We start from the raw sequence: 15704 nt of genomic DNA on the forward strand, positions 1-15704 counted from the left end.
CCCGGAGCCTGTGCCCCGCAACGGGAGAGGCCACAGCGGGGAGAGGCCCGCGTACCGCAAAAAAAAAAAAAAAAAAAAAAAAAAAAAAGTGTGTTCAAACTGACACAGCTGTTACAGCGGAGCCCAAACTGGCATTCGGTCCTTTACCCCTGCTCCGGTGCCTTTATCCAGCTAACCACGTGAACTATTTCTTAGTAAAGTTTCAATGCTTGACTCAACCATTTTGTTTTAAGGAGCATAAAAATATATATATTTTTATATATAAAAACCTCAGCATCGTATTATGGCCAACAAGACGGATAAGGGGAAATAAAGACCAAATAGAAAGACAAGAGAAGAAAAGAAATAGGAAATAAAGAGAAGAGAGAAGAGGGCAGCCCTCAGACCAGGGGAGAGAGGGCGGCCCTCAGACCAGAGGAGAGAGGGCGGCCCTCAGACCAGGGGAGAGAGGGCGGCCCGCAGAGCATCAACCCCGCCAGGCACAGCACCAGGAGAGGGCGGCGAGAACAAGGCAGGAAGGCCTCGGCTCTCACAGGAGGTAGACCCAGGAAAGGAGAAGAGAAAAGGAAAAAAACAGACAGAAATAAGGTCCTTTCAGATCGTGACTAGTGCCCCAAGGGCAAGAAAACAGGTAACATTTTGTGAATTACCGAGTGGGGGGCTGGATATTAAGTGGGCCTCTCCGAGGAGGGCACAGACCTGGGGACCTAAATGGAGGAAGCCGCAGCCACACACAGATCTGATCTGCAGGGAACGCACCCCAAGCACAGTAACAGCCACGGCCAAGGACCCGAGGGAAGAAGGAGCTGGGCGTGTCCAAGAAAGATCCGGTCTGAGAGCTGGGGGCAGGGACCCCACGGCTGAACGTGGGACGGGCCAGGCTGCCGAGGCCTCTGGGTGCGTCCACCTCTCACCCAACACGGTGGTGGAGGGCACGACCTGCTGCGTGTTTGGAAAAGATGCCTGGGTTGGGAGCAGCGAGGACGGAAAGAGGGTGCACGTGTGGGGCTGTGCAGGGGCTGAGACAGAGACAGCACCTCTGCCTGGGGGGGACAGAGGGGGTGGGGAGGTATCTGGGGTACAACAGGCTAGATTCACTGAGACCCACTGTGGAAGATGAGGGGGAGGAAAAAGCCCAGGATGGGCGAGTGGAAGTGCCTCCCCCACCTCAGGAGAGACCAGACTGGGGGTGGGGACGGGCTGCCAAAGAGGTCAGAGCCAGGCCGGAAGCCTGGGTGCCTCAGCAAAAGGGTGGGGTTGGAAGCCCTGGGCCTGGGGTAGATCTGCTGGGGACAGAAGAGTCAAGAGAGGAGTGGCGGGTGCACCAACGTTGAGTCTGGATGAGGAGGAAGAGCCAGCGAAGGAGGCTGAGGGAGGAAAGCCAGGAAGCGCCGTGGGGCCGGGGCAGAAGCTCTCGGGAGTTGAGAGCCAACAGGGGCAGAGGCGAGGGCGGGAGGTGGGCGCCTGGGGTCCCACCCAGCAGTGCGAATGTCAGGGGTGGGGCAGCAGCCTCGCTGGGCTCTGGCTCATCTTCTAAAAAGGAGCCCACAGTCCTTACTTATTCATACAAAGTGGACGAACCTGGCAGACACCCCAGTGTGCGCCATGCAGGTTAAACATCACCAGCAGGAAATGGCCGTCACGTGCCTCCTGACGGGCGGCCAAGAAGGAGCTGCGGGTGTTCCCGCCACAGATGCCCAGCCTGAGTCTAATCGGGAGGCAACACAAGGCAAACCCAGACTGAGGGACGTTCCACCAAACCACTGGCCTGTACTCTTCACACGTGTCAAAGGTCATGAGGGAAAAAGACTAAAGAACTTCCAGGTTAAAGGAGACTAAGGAGCCATAACAGTGAAATGCACACGTGCTGCTGGATTGGATCTTGGATTTCAGCTGCAGTAAAGGACATTAGGGGGACAACTGACAAAATTTAAATAAGGTCTGTACGTTAGAAACGAGTATTGTGTCAATGTTAATTGTTGTACTGTGGTTACTTTAGAGAATATCCTCATTCTTAGGGAAAAAACACGTACGTGTGTAGGAGTTTAAGGGCATCATATCTGCAACTTACACTCAAATGGTTCAGGGAAAAACATGAGGATGATGAAGCGAAGGTGGTCAACAGTATTTGGGGAGTTGGGGTAAGGGGTGTGAGAGAATTCCCCGTACTGCTTTGGCAGCCTGTCCGTGGGTCTGAAGGAAATAAGCCATGCTCCAGCTGACGCCGACGGAGGAGCCCCGGGACCCGCTTACGGTCGGTGCCAGAGTTGCCAGCTGGGCCTCAGAGTGGAAACATTTGACTCCCACACCTTTCTGAAAGCCAGTGAACTTCCGATGCTATCCTGTTATCTCCCCCTCACAGGTCTACTGGCAGCACCTAATCCTCTGCACCGGCTTCCGGATTCAGACACCCACCCACTAGGAGGGAAGCACTTTCCCAGCGGAGCGGCCGGAAGCAGGCAGGCCCTGGGGGGGTCGATGCACGCAGCAGGTGTGGGATGCAAACCTCGCCCTCGTCCTGGGCACCAGATGCTGCTCTGCTCAGGGCTGCAGGCCGGGTCTTCCTCACTCATCTACAGGTGAGCAGCCTTACAGCTGGTACCACTGACATGGAGATTCTCCATCCTCCAGGGACGTTTTAACTATTTCCAGGGAGGCACGCTCTTTTCTCCCACTTGGGTGGGTTTACTCCTGAGGACGCCTTAGGCACTATGCATTGTCCTGTGGATAAACAGACGTTTCTGTCCTCTCCCCAACCACACATGCCCCAATCCCTTTTCCAGATAAAGAAAGAGATCCCTGGAGGTTATGCCCCCAGGCTGGGTGCCAAGTGCCTCCCTAGCTCAGTCAGCACACAAGCGACTCTGAATTATCCGGCCTTAGAGACCCACACCCATTTCTGCATTTGACCCTCACACACGCTCTAGACAGCAAGGGCTTCCCCGGCGTCCCACTTTACAAACTAAGAAACCAGGGTCTGGGCGCTGGGTGGCGGAGGTTGGTGGGGCGGGGTCTGAATGCCCCGGAGCCCCGTCCTGTGCAGACGGAAGCAAACATCGGCCTGGACTTGAGACCTGAGCAGACCCTGGGGTGCGGGAGTGAGCAGGCAGATGTTTATAGAAGGTCACAGTCCTTCGCTGAAGTCAGAGCAGTGGGGAAAGTGGGCAGAGGGCGGCCACACCCACCGGCTGGCAGCCCAGTGTGAACCTGGAGTCAGCAGGCCTGGCTCTGGGCACCTGAGGCCTCATTCCCTCCTCTGTAGAAGTGGCTAACACCACCCCAACCTCGGCAGGTCGTCCTGTGGATCACTGAGCAGGGGCCCCGAGCGCCATGCCTGGGCGATGAACGTGGCTGCCATCGCCATCTTCCCACTGGCCTTTCCTCCCTGATGAGTGCGGGGCACGAGAAGGAACCCCCGGCTCTGGTGCCCACACCCGCAGGGCTCTCATTCCCACCCAAACCAGCGATGCGGCCACCCGCCCAGTGGCTCTCGCTGGACGAGGGCCGGCACGTGCACCCACGGAGAGCTGACTGCGTTCTCGGGCGGGAAGACCCGCACCCGACAAGGGAGCCCCGGGGCACTCACCCTGCGCCAGCCAGGCACCCAGGGCTGCTTCTGCCCAGGGAGGCCACGCCATCCGCTCGGCCTGAGCCACTGGCCCAGGGTACAAAGTTCTCCCGCCCCAGACCGCTGGAGGCAGGGGCGGCTGCCAAGGCTGAAACTGGGGGAAGGGGCGCCCCGGAGCAGGGGAGGCAGGGAGGCTGGGTCACGCAGGCAGCAGGAGCTTCACAGCCCAAAGCCTGCTCCCCGATCCCCAGGGACGGGGAAAGAGCATGAAGGAGGTGTTCTTTTTTAAAAAATTAATTAATTAATTAGGCTGCGTTGGGTCTTCCTTGCTGCGCACGGGCTTTCTCTAGTTGCGGCGAGTGGGGGCTACTCTTTGTTGCGGTGCGTGGGCTCCTCACTGTGGTGGTTTCTCTTGTTGCGGAGCACGGGCTCTAGGAGTGTGGGCTTCAGTAGTTGCGGCACACGGGCTCAGTAGTTGTGGCTCGCGGGCTCTAGAGCACAGGGTCAGCAGTTGTGGCACACGCGCTTAGTTGTTCCGCGGCATGTGGGATCTTCCCGGACCAGGGCTTGAACCCGTGTCCCCTGCATTGGCAGGCGATTCTTAACCACTGCGCCACCAGGGAAGCCCGAAGGAGGTGTCCTGAGGCAGGACACCAGCCGGGAGCGGGACAGAGGACTTCCTGCTGCCCCTGCAGGTGAAAGGCACAGAAACGTCAGCCAACAGGCAGAGTGGGGTCTGGGGAGGCTGGTCAGACGGGGCCCTCGTGGATGCCCGAGGGCGCGGGTCACACTGCCCCTCAGAGCCTAGACACAGCCCTGTAGCTCAGTTCCTGGCTTAGTCACAAACGACCCCCACCCCGACCCCGCAAAGCCACGCTTGGGTCCTGAGGACACAAAGGTGAATAAAAATCCTGCTGTGTTCCCAGGACACCTCAGAACTTGGTTAACCCAGCATCCAGCCTTTTCCCTTGTCAAGTCCCACTCCCTTCCCAGACCTGAAACCCAGGGGGTTCGGCTGCCTGGTGCCTCCTAAGGCCTTTCCAGAATCAACTTCAGCTGGGAGAAAACCTGCAGGACAGAGGTGGGCCACCTCACAGAGGGCTCCCTTCCAGGAAGCAGGCCCTTCGTGGGTCGAGCGTGTGATGCATTCACTCTGGCTGTGTCGAGTCTGAGGGTCCGGGGTGGGCCAAAGGAGGAGCTGAGTGCACGGATTCCCTCTCGGGGTGGCGGAGGCAGGCGGCCAGGCACCCGGTAAGGGCCGGCAGCGGAAGCCCAGCGCCTGAGGTGAGAGCGTGGCCAGGCCTCAGGAGACTGAACTCCTTTCTGCAGCCCTCCTAGAGCGGCTGCCTCTGGCATTCAACGGGACCCCCGTCCTGAGACCAAACTCTGGCATCTAGCAGTGACCTGAGTGCCAGCCCCTCCTCACAGCGCCACTTTCGCAGAGCACTGGCCTTCCCGCAAGCACCGTTGCAGGTAGCACCCTCGTCCCCTCACTGCAGGGCAGAGCACAGGTGACGGCACCGGTCACAGGAGGGCGGTGTGGGCAAGGCCCAGGCTCCCACCATGGGTGCCACACTGTGCCTTGCCTTTGAGCTTTTGGTTGCGGGATGGGAACCCAGAAGTCCTCAAGGTCATTGGCAGTTTGGCTGAAAATCTTCCTTAAAAACGCCGAGGCCTTCGTTAATCAAACCCGACGCCCTGGGAAGCCCTCGTGTTCTGTTGCATCAGCTGACCTTGCCCAGGGGAGCCACAAGCCTTCAGCGAGGGCGGCTGCTCTGCGGACGGACGGGACTCTCCCACTGGCTGGGTTCCCCCGGGGGGAGAGGCCCCTTGGAGGAGCCAGGGCACAGCCAGCCTCCGGTCACCTGCCTCGGGGACGCCACTTTGCCTTGCTCAGTGCCAGTGGCACACGTGAGCAAAAATCTCCTTTTCTGACCTCAGAGATGGGGGAGTGATGAGCAAGGGAAAAGCAACCGCCACCGCCCAAAGATCCTTTACCCGGTTTCCGCTCCAGAGAGCCGACAGGCCCACAGAGGCCCGTTTGCTATTTTTGCAAATGCCAGCTGACAGATCCCTTTCCTTGGCCCCGGGTTGTGCATTAGAGACGGGGAGGAAGACGGCTTTGACTCTCACTTGGGACGTGTAAACAACGCCAGCAAGAACGAGGCACAGGGAGGCGGGGAGTGTCGGGAGCACCTGTTTCTCCCCTGCTGCCTCTCAGGGTGACCCCGCAGCCAGTCTCGACTTCCCTTCCAGCTTCAATCCTCCCCCCAGCACTGAATGGAGAAGCTCAGTGTTCTCTCCTTCCAGAAGGGAGTGGTGACGATTCAGTCACGAGGGTGCTGACGACAACCTGGGGCACGAGGCAGGGGGAGGTAGTGACACCGTCTGCCAGGCCCGGTGACCTGACCTGCCCCCGCGGCTTCTACAACATCCAACACTCACCAAGCTCCACCTCCGTGCCAGGCTGGTGCCAGCAGGTGGGGACACAGCGGGGACCAGCACACCTAGCAGAGTCTCTACTCGTTCCCAGGCACTGGGCTCCCCACGTACTAATTCAGGTCAGCCTCACAGCTGCTTATCACTCCCTTTGACAGAAGGAACCAGGCATAGTGGGATTAAGTCACACTCAAGGTCAGCCAGCAGGGGCAGTTCCGAGCCCACTTTGTATGTCTCCTTCCAGAGCAAGAGCGCTGACCCATTAGGGTGTCCTCACCTAACTAAAGGAATAAGTTACGGCTTTCATCAGAAGCACAGCGTGACAGGCACTTGGAAACAAAAAGCCAAAACCCCACTCCTGATAGAAATGTGTTACTGCCTGAACTTCGGCAGGGCCACCAGTGGGGCTCTGCACTTCTCACCAGGGAGCGAGCAGGCTAACAGTGCCAGCAATCATGTGTCCCAGAGGAGCTAGGGCAGTTTCAATTCATCCAATAAATCAAAATGTCACTAGAGGGCTTCCCTGGTGGCGCAGTGGTTGAGAATCCGCCTGCCGATGCAGGGGACACGGGTTCGTGCCCCGGTCCGGGAAGATCCCACGTGCCGTGGAGCGGCTGGGCCCGTGAGCCATGGCCGCTGAGCCTGCGCATCCGGAGCCTGTGCTCCACAACGGGAGAGGCCACAACAGTGAGAGGCCCACGTACCGCAAAAAAAAAAAAAAAAAATGTCACTAGAGGTCCCATTACTTCAGACCTAAACTACACTTCCCAGGCTGCCTCTTGCAACCAAGAGCAGCACAAAATTCCACTGTCAAGCCATCACCATCCAAATTTTGGTCCAGACAATAAAGCCACTGGGCTCAGGGTGGACGTGCTCTCAGCCAGAGCAGCCTTGCTGGGATCAGGGTAGGCGGCCACATGAATAGCTGTTGTAGCCAAGCATCGGGCCCTGGAATGTTCCTTTGAGGATCTGTATTGCTTCCACCCTAAATATCCCTGTTCTTCACACAGCAGCTCCTGCAGACTCAGAGGGCAACGTGGGCAGGAGGCACAGAGGAAAGTAAAGCCATGGCCCTGCTTTGGGGGTGGCTGGCTGATGTGTTAAGTTTTAGAAGCCCACAGACTGAACTGCCCGCCCCCAGTCCCCAAGTCCCTGAGCACATCCATCTCAGACGTGTGTTGAAGCAGTCAGACGGGGTGAGAAGAATGGAGAGCGGGTCAGAAACAGGGCCCCAGGAATCTCCAAATTAACTAGTGAGGCTCCTACACAATTACTTCCTACTACCCACCCCCAGCACTAGCACCCCTGCCAGGCTTTATCCCCTGCCCCCAGCCGGCCTCAGCGGCTGGCTGCAAGCAAAAGCAGGTCAGAACCAGAAAGAAGGAGTTCTTGGTGGAGGACTCCACACTGTGGCAGAAGCGAGCCTCTGATGGATGGGGCTGCTCTCAGGGAGCCTTTCTTCCAGGCAGCTCCGTGCTGTCCTAAACGTGTCAGATGGTGGCCCGGGGCTGGAGGCCAACGGGGACAGATGAAAGGGAAAGACTCCGCCTGACTTTCAGGGCTGCAGCGGCTGATATCAAAGCGCCCAAGAGAGGACAGACCAAGGCTGAGATTTCTGAGTAGGGGGAGCTGAAGGGAGGACACGAGAAACAACGAAGGTGACAGATGAAGAAGAAAGGGGCGTGACAACATCAAAGGCAGGAAGAGACTTGGAGCGGAAACAGCGCGGGGCCTGGGGCAGCACAGCCCGCCTCCCACCCTGAGCGGCGGGGCTCCGCATCGCCCCTGGCAACCCTCGCTTTAGGCGGCAGGCAAAGGGGAGAGGGGTGAATGAACAGAGGCACCCGGGACAACGGGCCCTGCATGGGCCGAGGGGATTTGTGGACTGGGAAACAGAGGAGGCTCAGAGAGAGAGGCGCATGAGGACTGATCAAGGCCCGCAAGGGAGTGGCAGGAAGTACAGGGTGAGGAGGGGGCCCGGCGGGCACAGCAGCGGCTGCCCTGTCCCAGCCTCGTTAGAGGGCAGGGAGACTTTCAGGGCAAACACTGCCCCCTGGTGCAAAAGGAGTGCTACTGCCAACCTGTGCATGCCTGCCTGGGGACCTGAACGTCGGGCCAGGCTCACAGCGGGAAGGCCACTCGTGCGAATTTCTCCACATACTTTAGGTCCCACTCAGGAAGGCCTTCCTGGACTCCTCCACCACCCCAGCCAGCTCAGACACCCTTCCTCGGGCGGCCATCTGTCTTCAGCGCAGCTCTGTCACTGTCCCTGCCACACCCCCTGTCCTCCTGCTTGTGGGGGTTCTCGGTGAGGTCGTGTCTGCGTCTGTGTCCTCAAGAAGGAGCATTTAGTGCTCCCCTGGTGGCACAGGGCTTAAGAACCCGCCCACCTGGGGCTTCCCTGGTGGCGCAGTGGTTGAGAGTCCGCCTGCCGATGCAGGGGACATGGGTTCGTGCCCCGGTCTGAGAAGATCCTACATGCCGCAGAGCGGCTAGGCCCGTGAGCCATGGCCACTGAGCCTCCGTGTCCGGAGCCTGTGCTCCGCAACGGGAGAGGCCACAACACGGGTTCGAGCCCTGGTCCAGGAAGATCCCACATGCTGCGGAGCAACTAAGCCCGTGCGCCACAACTACTGAGCCCGTGCCGCAACTACTGAAGCCCGCATGCTGCAACAACGACCAAACGCAGCCAAAAATAAATAAATAAAAAATAAATAAATTTATTCTAAAAAAATGAAATTAAAAAAAAAAAAGGAGCACTTAATGTTATAACGATTTGCTGACCCGTCTCACCAGACACTGTGAGGACTTGGCGACAGGATTCTCGGTCTGTTTTGTCCCCCAGTGTCTCCCTAGCACTCTGCCCAGTGCCTGACACCGACATTAAATGTCAGGGGAATGAATGAGTGAATGAATGAATGACTGCTCCAGGCTACACGAGCCTGCAGAGTACTGTGAGCCCAGAAATACTGTGGAGCGGCTAGACAAAGAATGAATAAGGCATGGCCCCTCCTGGGAGCAGCACACACAAGCTAAAGGGATACACGAGTCTCCCTTACACACAGATAAGAGCCCAAAGTGTTGACAAGGACGGTCAAAGGGGCAAGGTCAGCAAAAAATACCTCCTAGCCTGAGGGTGGGAACCAGGACAGCATTTCAGCGATGAGAGAGGGGTGACAGGCACTAAAGACTCAATTCTAATCATGGCTGGACGATGCTTTGCAGGGAGACGGACACCAAAACACGGCAGGCATGCAGATGGTCCAGAAAGCTCCCTGACACCTTCGTGGCACACCCACCCCAGCTGGCGAGTCACATAGGACCTCGTCCCCACTCTCTCACTCAGGTCACCCCAGTTTCAAGGCGGTAGGAAAGTGGATACCAGTGTATGGGCTGAATTTTGTTCCCCAAAGAGATACGTGGGAGTGCCAACCCCCAAGACCTCAGAATGTGACTTTAGTTGGAAATAAGGTCTTTTTTTTTGGGCCACTCTGCACAGCATTCAGGATCTTAGTTCCCTGAGCAGGGATCGAACCCATGGCCCCTGCAGTGGAAGTGCGGAGTCCTAACCACGAGACCACCAGGGAATTCCCCAAAATAAGGTCTTTATAGAGGTAATCAGTGAAAATGAGGTCACTAGGGTGGGCCCAAATCCAATATGTTTGGTGTCCTTATAAAAAGATGAAATTTGAACATAGAGACAGACACACGCAGATGGAAGACCATGTGGAGACACACAGGGAGAAGACAGCCATGTGCCTGGAGAGAACGCCAAGGATTGCTGGAAACACCGGAAGCTGGAAGAGATAAGGGAGGATCCCCCCCTAGAACCGTCAGAGGGACCGTGGCCCTGCCGACACCTTGATTTTGGACTTCTGATCTCCAGACTGTGAGACAATAAAGCTCTGCTGTAAGCCATCCCGTTTTGGGTTCTTTGCTATGGCAGCTCTAGGAAGCTAACAGACCCACGTTCCCCATAAATGACCAGAACCTACAGAGACCCTAAAACCAGGGGCTGGGGAGCACAGGGTGTTAAAAACGCCCCCTTGAGGATTCCCTGGTGGTCCAGTGATTAGGACTCCACACTTCCACTGCAGGAGGCACGGCTTCAATCCCTGGTCAGGGAACTAAGATCCCAGAAGCCGCACAGCACGGCCAAAAATTGTTTTTAAAAATAAAAAATAAAAACACCCCCTCTCTCACCCGCTTATCCTGAAGCGGGCCAAGCGGGGGCCCTCAGAGCACGGAGCTATTTAGGACTGTGATCAGCACCCCCTCTGGGCCAGGAAAGGCCGGGTGGGTGGCAGCAAAAACGAGCCTGTGAACAGTGCCGATGCCAACACATGGCTGCATGGAGAGAGGGCAGAGCCAGCAGGAAGACCTCCTGAAGAAACACAGCAGGGACGAATCAAAGGACAAGGAGGAAGGAGGGAGGTGGTTCAGGCGTGGGGCCAGCGGGAGCAAAGACAAAGGAGCAAACAGCCTGGCAAATGTCCACTGAGACCAGAGGCACGGAGTGAGGGCGCCCAGGAGACCAAGCGCAGACACCTAGACTCCAGGTCATGAGCCTGCATGCACAGCAAGGGGTGCACACTTACCCTCAATGTCAGGGGATGTGACCCAGGAAACTAGGCAGGGGAGGAGGGATTTGCAATTTAGAGGGACCACTCTGGCTGTTCTGAGGAAGATGAATTTGAGGAGGAAAGACTAGAGGTGGAAGAAAAACAAGGAAGATGTTCTAATGTCGGCAAGAAACATGCCGGAAGTACTCCTCCAGCACCTGTTCGACGAGGGGTAAAGAGGCCACAGGTAAGGGTGGCTCTTGGCTCCTGTTTTAAGGGAAGGGGTGAACAGTGGCAAGGCCAAGTTGAGGAACACAGAGCGGATGTCGGTAGCGGCCGGCAAGTTCAATTCTGACCCTGATGAGCTTGAATTAACGGGAAGCTATCCAGCTGGGGAGTCCAAACAGGCTGCTGGACGTGAGTCTGATGTTGAAGGAGAACTCTGAGCGGGAGAAGGACGTCTGGGAGCCACGTCCTGCTGGGGACATGAGGGCAGGAGGGATGGATGGGATGGCCAGAAACACCCACCGGCCAGGATGCGCAGAGAGACCCCGGGGAGCAGCCAGGGCCGTGGGCGCATGGTGAGGGCCAGGGTTCTAAGGAATGTCAATGTCGAAGGCAGCAGAGCTCTGATAAGGAGTGAAAAAAACAGACATGGGATTTGGCAGCAGAGGGCTCACTGGTGGCCTCAGCGGTGGCTCAGAGCGGGTAGAGGTAAAAGTGAGTTAGTGGGAGGTGAGGAGGTCTCTACTGTAAACTCCCCAATGTCTGGACAAGGACGTCTTAACTTAATGTTCAAGTAAGAAGAGGAGAAATGCAGGATGAGCATTTGAGGATCCTAGACGATCCTAGAGGGTACTAGGATCGAGGGACCCTCCCTCCCTCCCGCCCTTCCTCCCTCCCTCCCTCCCTCCCGCCCTTCCTCCCTTTCTTTCTTTCTTTTTCTTTTCTTTATGAAACATTTGAAAAACACAGACAGTACAGCTAGGAATATATATAAGACCCAGAAACTCAGAATAAACTGATGTCACTATGTTGACATATTTGCTTCACATTTTACGGTAAGAACTAGTCTGGTGAAATGTATGGATCGAACACAGGGGTTCATTTCTACCCTTCTGAAATCCCACTAAAACATCGGTAAAAGGACTTTTTTTTTTTTTTTTTGTGGTACACGGGCCTCCCTCTGTTGTGGCCTCTCCCGTTGCGGAGCACAGGCTCCGGACGCGCAGGCTCAGCGGCCAAGGGAGATGCAGGAGGTTAGACACACACTGCAGTTCTAGAAGGCCAAGTGATGACAGAGGCAGAGACTGGAGTGATGTGGCTCACGGGCCCAGCCGCTCCGCGGCATGTGGGATCCTCCCAGACCGGGGCGCGAACCCGGTTCCCCTGCATCGGCAGGCGGACGCGCAACCACTGCGCCACCAGGGAAGCCCTTTAAAAGGATTTTTAAAAAGAGCACAAACCCCCAAGGACAAATGGGAAAGCCAAGGGCAGCAGATGAGAGAGGCCCCTAAAACGGAACGATTCACAGCATGTGGGCAAGTGGCCATGACTGGGGCTGGGGGATGGAGAGCACGCAGAGGAATCCACCCAGTGAGCATATTCGAGCTGCAGGCTCCCGGGAAGTTCAGAACTTAGTGGGTCGGCTGGACAGTGGGGCTGCAAACTGAAGGCTCGTTACAGTCTAAGGGAGTGAGAGCCCCAGACCCATCTCCCCACCACACCCCAGCAGAACCACAGGAACAGCAAACAGCCTCAGCCCTGCTGAGTCCAGTGCAGTCATTGGCTGAATCCTCGCAGCGACCCCTGCGACGGTTCACCTGCGTTCCCAGGTCTAGAGCCATGGAAACTGAGGCTCAGGCAGCACGGATGGAGTCATGTGCCCAAGAGTACGCTGCAAGGAAGTGTCAGAGCCAGGTGGACTGGCTATGGGCATCCAGGGCCCCGCTCCTGACCGCCAGGCACTGGCACCTTTCAGAAGACGAGAGGTTGGGTTCCTGGAAAGGCTCCACCGTGGCCACGAGGCCCAGCCAGGGGAGAGGCGGCAGACAGGGCACCAGATAGCGCTGCAGACAGCAGGGGAGATGGCAAAGCCCTCAGCTACCACGAAGTGGTTCCCAGGCTGATGGCTAGGGAGCACCCTGAGGGCTCCTCTCTAGGAAACCACCCGCCCAGGACGGACGTCCTGTGGCTACAGACATGTAGTGGGCACCCAAAGAAAGTGGTGGCCTGCAGCCTCCTCTCAAGGTGAGGACAACTGGTCCATAAGCCCCAGCGTGCCCAGGCTTTCCAATCGGCTTCAGTATGAAGGGACAGCCAAAATCACCAGATGTTTGAGGACAGAGCCAAAACAATTCACCAAAACAAATTGGGAATAAAAACATGGAACTCTGAGGAGAAAGTAACAGAGAGAGCAGATACTTAGGGAAAAAAACACTATAATTAATCTCAGAGAAGTAAGAGAAGCTATCGCATTGCGAGGTGGCAGCTATTTTAAAAAGGCAATGAGAAAGAGCTCTAGGGAATTAAAAATGGCATCGCAGACATTTTTAAACATAATAAATAGAAGAATTAGAAGACAGTGGAGGACATCACCCAGAAAGCATAACAAAAAGACTGACAAATGGCAAATAGGAGAAAAGGTAAGAAAATAAGAGGCTGAGTCCAGGGAGCCCACCCCCAGCCCCCCGGGGGGGAGCAGGGGAGAGTCATCCAGCATCACCTCCTGCACCTCGTGTATTTGTGGCTGTGAGGACCCTTTGAGCCCCAGCATGATGCCCAAAGTCCTGCCTGGAAATAAGATCGGGGGACCCCGTTAACTTCCTGTATCACAGAGTGGGTGGCTTAAACGACCAAAATGTATTCTCTTTTAGTTCTGGAGGCCAGAGTTCAGCATCGGTTTCACTGGGCCCAAATCGAGGTGCAGGCAGGGTCACATCCACTCCGGAGGCTGCAGGGGAGTGTCTTTCCTTGCCTCCTCCAGCTTCCGGTGCTGCCGGAATGCCTCTGCTTATGGCCACATCACTCCAGTCTCTGCCTCTGTCATCACTTGGCCTTCTAGAACTGCAGTGCGTGTCTAACCTCCTGCATCTCCCTTCTGAGGACACCTGCGATTGCATTTAGGGCCCCCGGATAATCCAGGGTCACCTCCCCATGTCAAGATCCTTCACTTCGTCATATCTGCAAAGACCCTTTTCCCTGATAATGTGACACTTACAGGTGCCAGGGATGAGGACCTAGACGTCTTTGAGGGCCGTCACTCAGCCAACTACACTCTTGAAGAGAAGAAGGAGGCCACGGAAACACTGAGTCGCTTCTGAGGGAAACGCTCTCCAACCTAGAATTTTCTACCCGGTTAGACTATCAATCAGGTGTGAGGACAAAACAAAGGTATTTTCAGACCTGCGTGGCCTAGGAAGGTTTACCACCCTCGCGCGCATTTTCCCAGGAAACTCTTGGGAGATGAGCACCAACAAAACAAGGGAGTAAATAAACCAAGACCGAGAAGCCTGGGGGCCAGCACAGGAGGAGGCCCGGGGAATTCTCAGTGGAGGGTGAGAACTGCTTCTCCAGACAACAGCACGGGCCAGGAGGTTTCCAGAGGTGGGGCTCCAAGGGGGCAATCGGGGGTCTAAGTAAACAAACAAAAAGGCTGGATTACCTGGTGTCTCTGAAAAAATGGGGAGGAGATGGCAATTTATAGTTCATCTGGGGATGAAGGAATGAGGTAAAGAGTAACTCCAGGAAACTGAGAAGTTATACAGGAAAATGTTATCATGTATACACTTGGTGTTCTCAACTGTGACTATTTACTTGATTTTAATAACGTAAAAACTGAAAATGTACTTTTAAATGGTTACGTAACCATGCGGGAAGGAGGAGAGCAGGGAAAGTGGGTATGTCTGGGCTGGGGGGTAAAAGCGAGCTAAACCTTCCACAGGAGGAGGTCCGAAAATAGAGCCGAATGCTGTTTGGAAACAGGAGGGTAGGCTGCTAGGGGTCAAAGAGACGGAGCACCCCCGGAAAGCAGCTCAGCTCAGGTGAAAGACTGGCCTTGTACTGGATGAAGCGCCTCCCTCCTCTGAGAACAAAGCTCTAGTGCCAGTGTAAAATACCCCAGCACCGGATGGGACCCAGGCATCACCCAATGCACTGCCCCTGCCAAGGATTGAGATGACCAGTGGCTTTTGTGCTCCGGCTCCCTGGGCTGACAGGGCAAGACATCACGTTCAGAGAGGCACAGCCAGAGAAGCAGCAGCCCAGAGAAGGCAGACTTGCAGACGGCCGTGCTTCCTGTTCACACCCAAACTCCTGGTTAGCCACAGCCGCTCCAAGAAGCAGGATGAGACTAAGCTTTAAAATATCTGGCCGGTCAGATCAGCAAAAGATACAGATTAGAAAAGGCAAAGGCGTTTCCCTGTGAGGGGGTTTAAAAAAATTTTAGACAGTTTTCTGAATGAGTTGGTTTAGGTCAAATGAGTCTTCTGGAATAGCAAAATATTAGACTGGTTGTATGAGCTTTCTTAAATTTCTGCTGTGATCTACCTGAATCTTGGCACATTCCTACAACAGGTTGTCTTAATATTCTTTCTTTAGAGAAGAAAATCAAAAGTTAGACATGTTTGGAATTTAGATATTAAGTATGTTTTACTTTAAAATGTACCATGACGGACTTCCCTGGTGGCGCAGTGGTTAAGACTCCGTGCTTCCACTGCAGGGGTCGTGGGTTTGATCCCCGGTCAGGGAACTAGGATCCCACATGCCGCGTGGTACGGCCAAAAAGTAATTAAACAAACAAAAAAAGTACCATGAATCAGAGATTGGTAGCCCTCAGCACAATCTGGCCAGAGAAATGTGAGTAGCAAGCCTGATTACTTCAATCTCCTCCCGGCGCCGGACTCTCTTCTCAACCAAGATAAAGTCGCTGAGCCAAGGGCTGCCAGATTCAGCCAATTAAAATGCAAAGTGTCTGGGCTTCCCTGGTGGCGCCGTGGTTGAGAGTCCGCCTGCCGATGCAGGGGACACGGGTTCGTGCCCGGGTCCGGGAAGATCCCACATGCCGCGGAGCGGCTGGGCCCGTGAGCCATGGCCGCTGGGCCTGCGCGTCCGGAGCCTGTGCTCCGCCACGGGAG

At 55.8% G+C, this 15704-nt stretch overlaps 1 protein-coding gene across 8 annotated transcripts in view; it reads right to left on the reverse strand.

The window, feature by feature from the left end:
• Positions 1-15704, reverse strand: part of PC (pyruvate carboxylase) — a 68156-nt gene that overhangs the window by 23797 nt on the left and 28655 nt on the right. For 2 of the 8 annotated variants that reach the window (XM_055091486.1, XM_028501065.2), the window contains exons 1-2: positions 3587-3673; positions 2507-2721 (exon numbers count right to left, since the gene is read on the reverse strand). The exons of 4 other annotated variants lie outside the window; for them this stretch is intronic. The gene's annotated coding sequence lies outside the window, so the exon portion shown is untranslated. Of the gene's footprint in view, positions 1-2506; positions 3273-3586; positions 3674-15704 lie in introns of those variants that run through there. 2 more of the 8 variants (XM_028501063.2, XM_055091485.1) reach the window with 2 other exon arrangements.

Source organism: Physeter macrocephalus, chromosome 16 (genome assembly GCF_002837175.3).
Source record: "Physeter macrocephalus isolate SW-GA chromosome 16, ASM283717v5, whole genome shotgun sequence".
Taxonomy (NCBI): Eukaryota; Metazoa; Chordata; class Mammalia; order Artiodactyla; family Physeteridae; genus Physeter; species Physeter macrocephalus.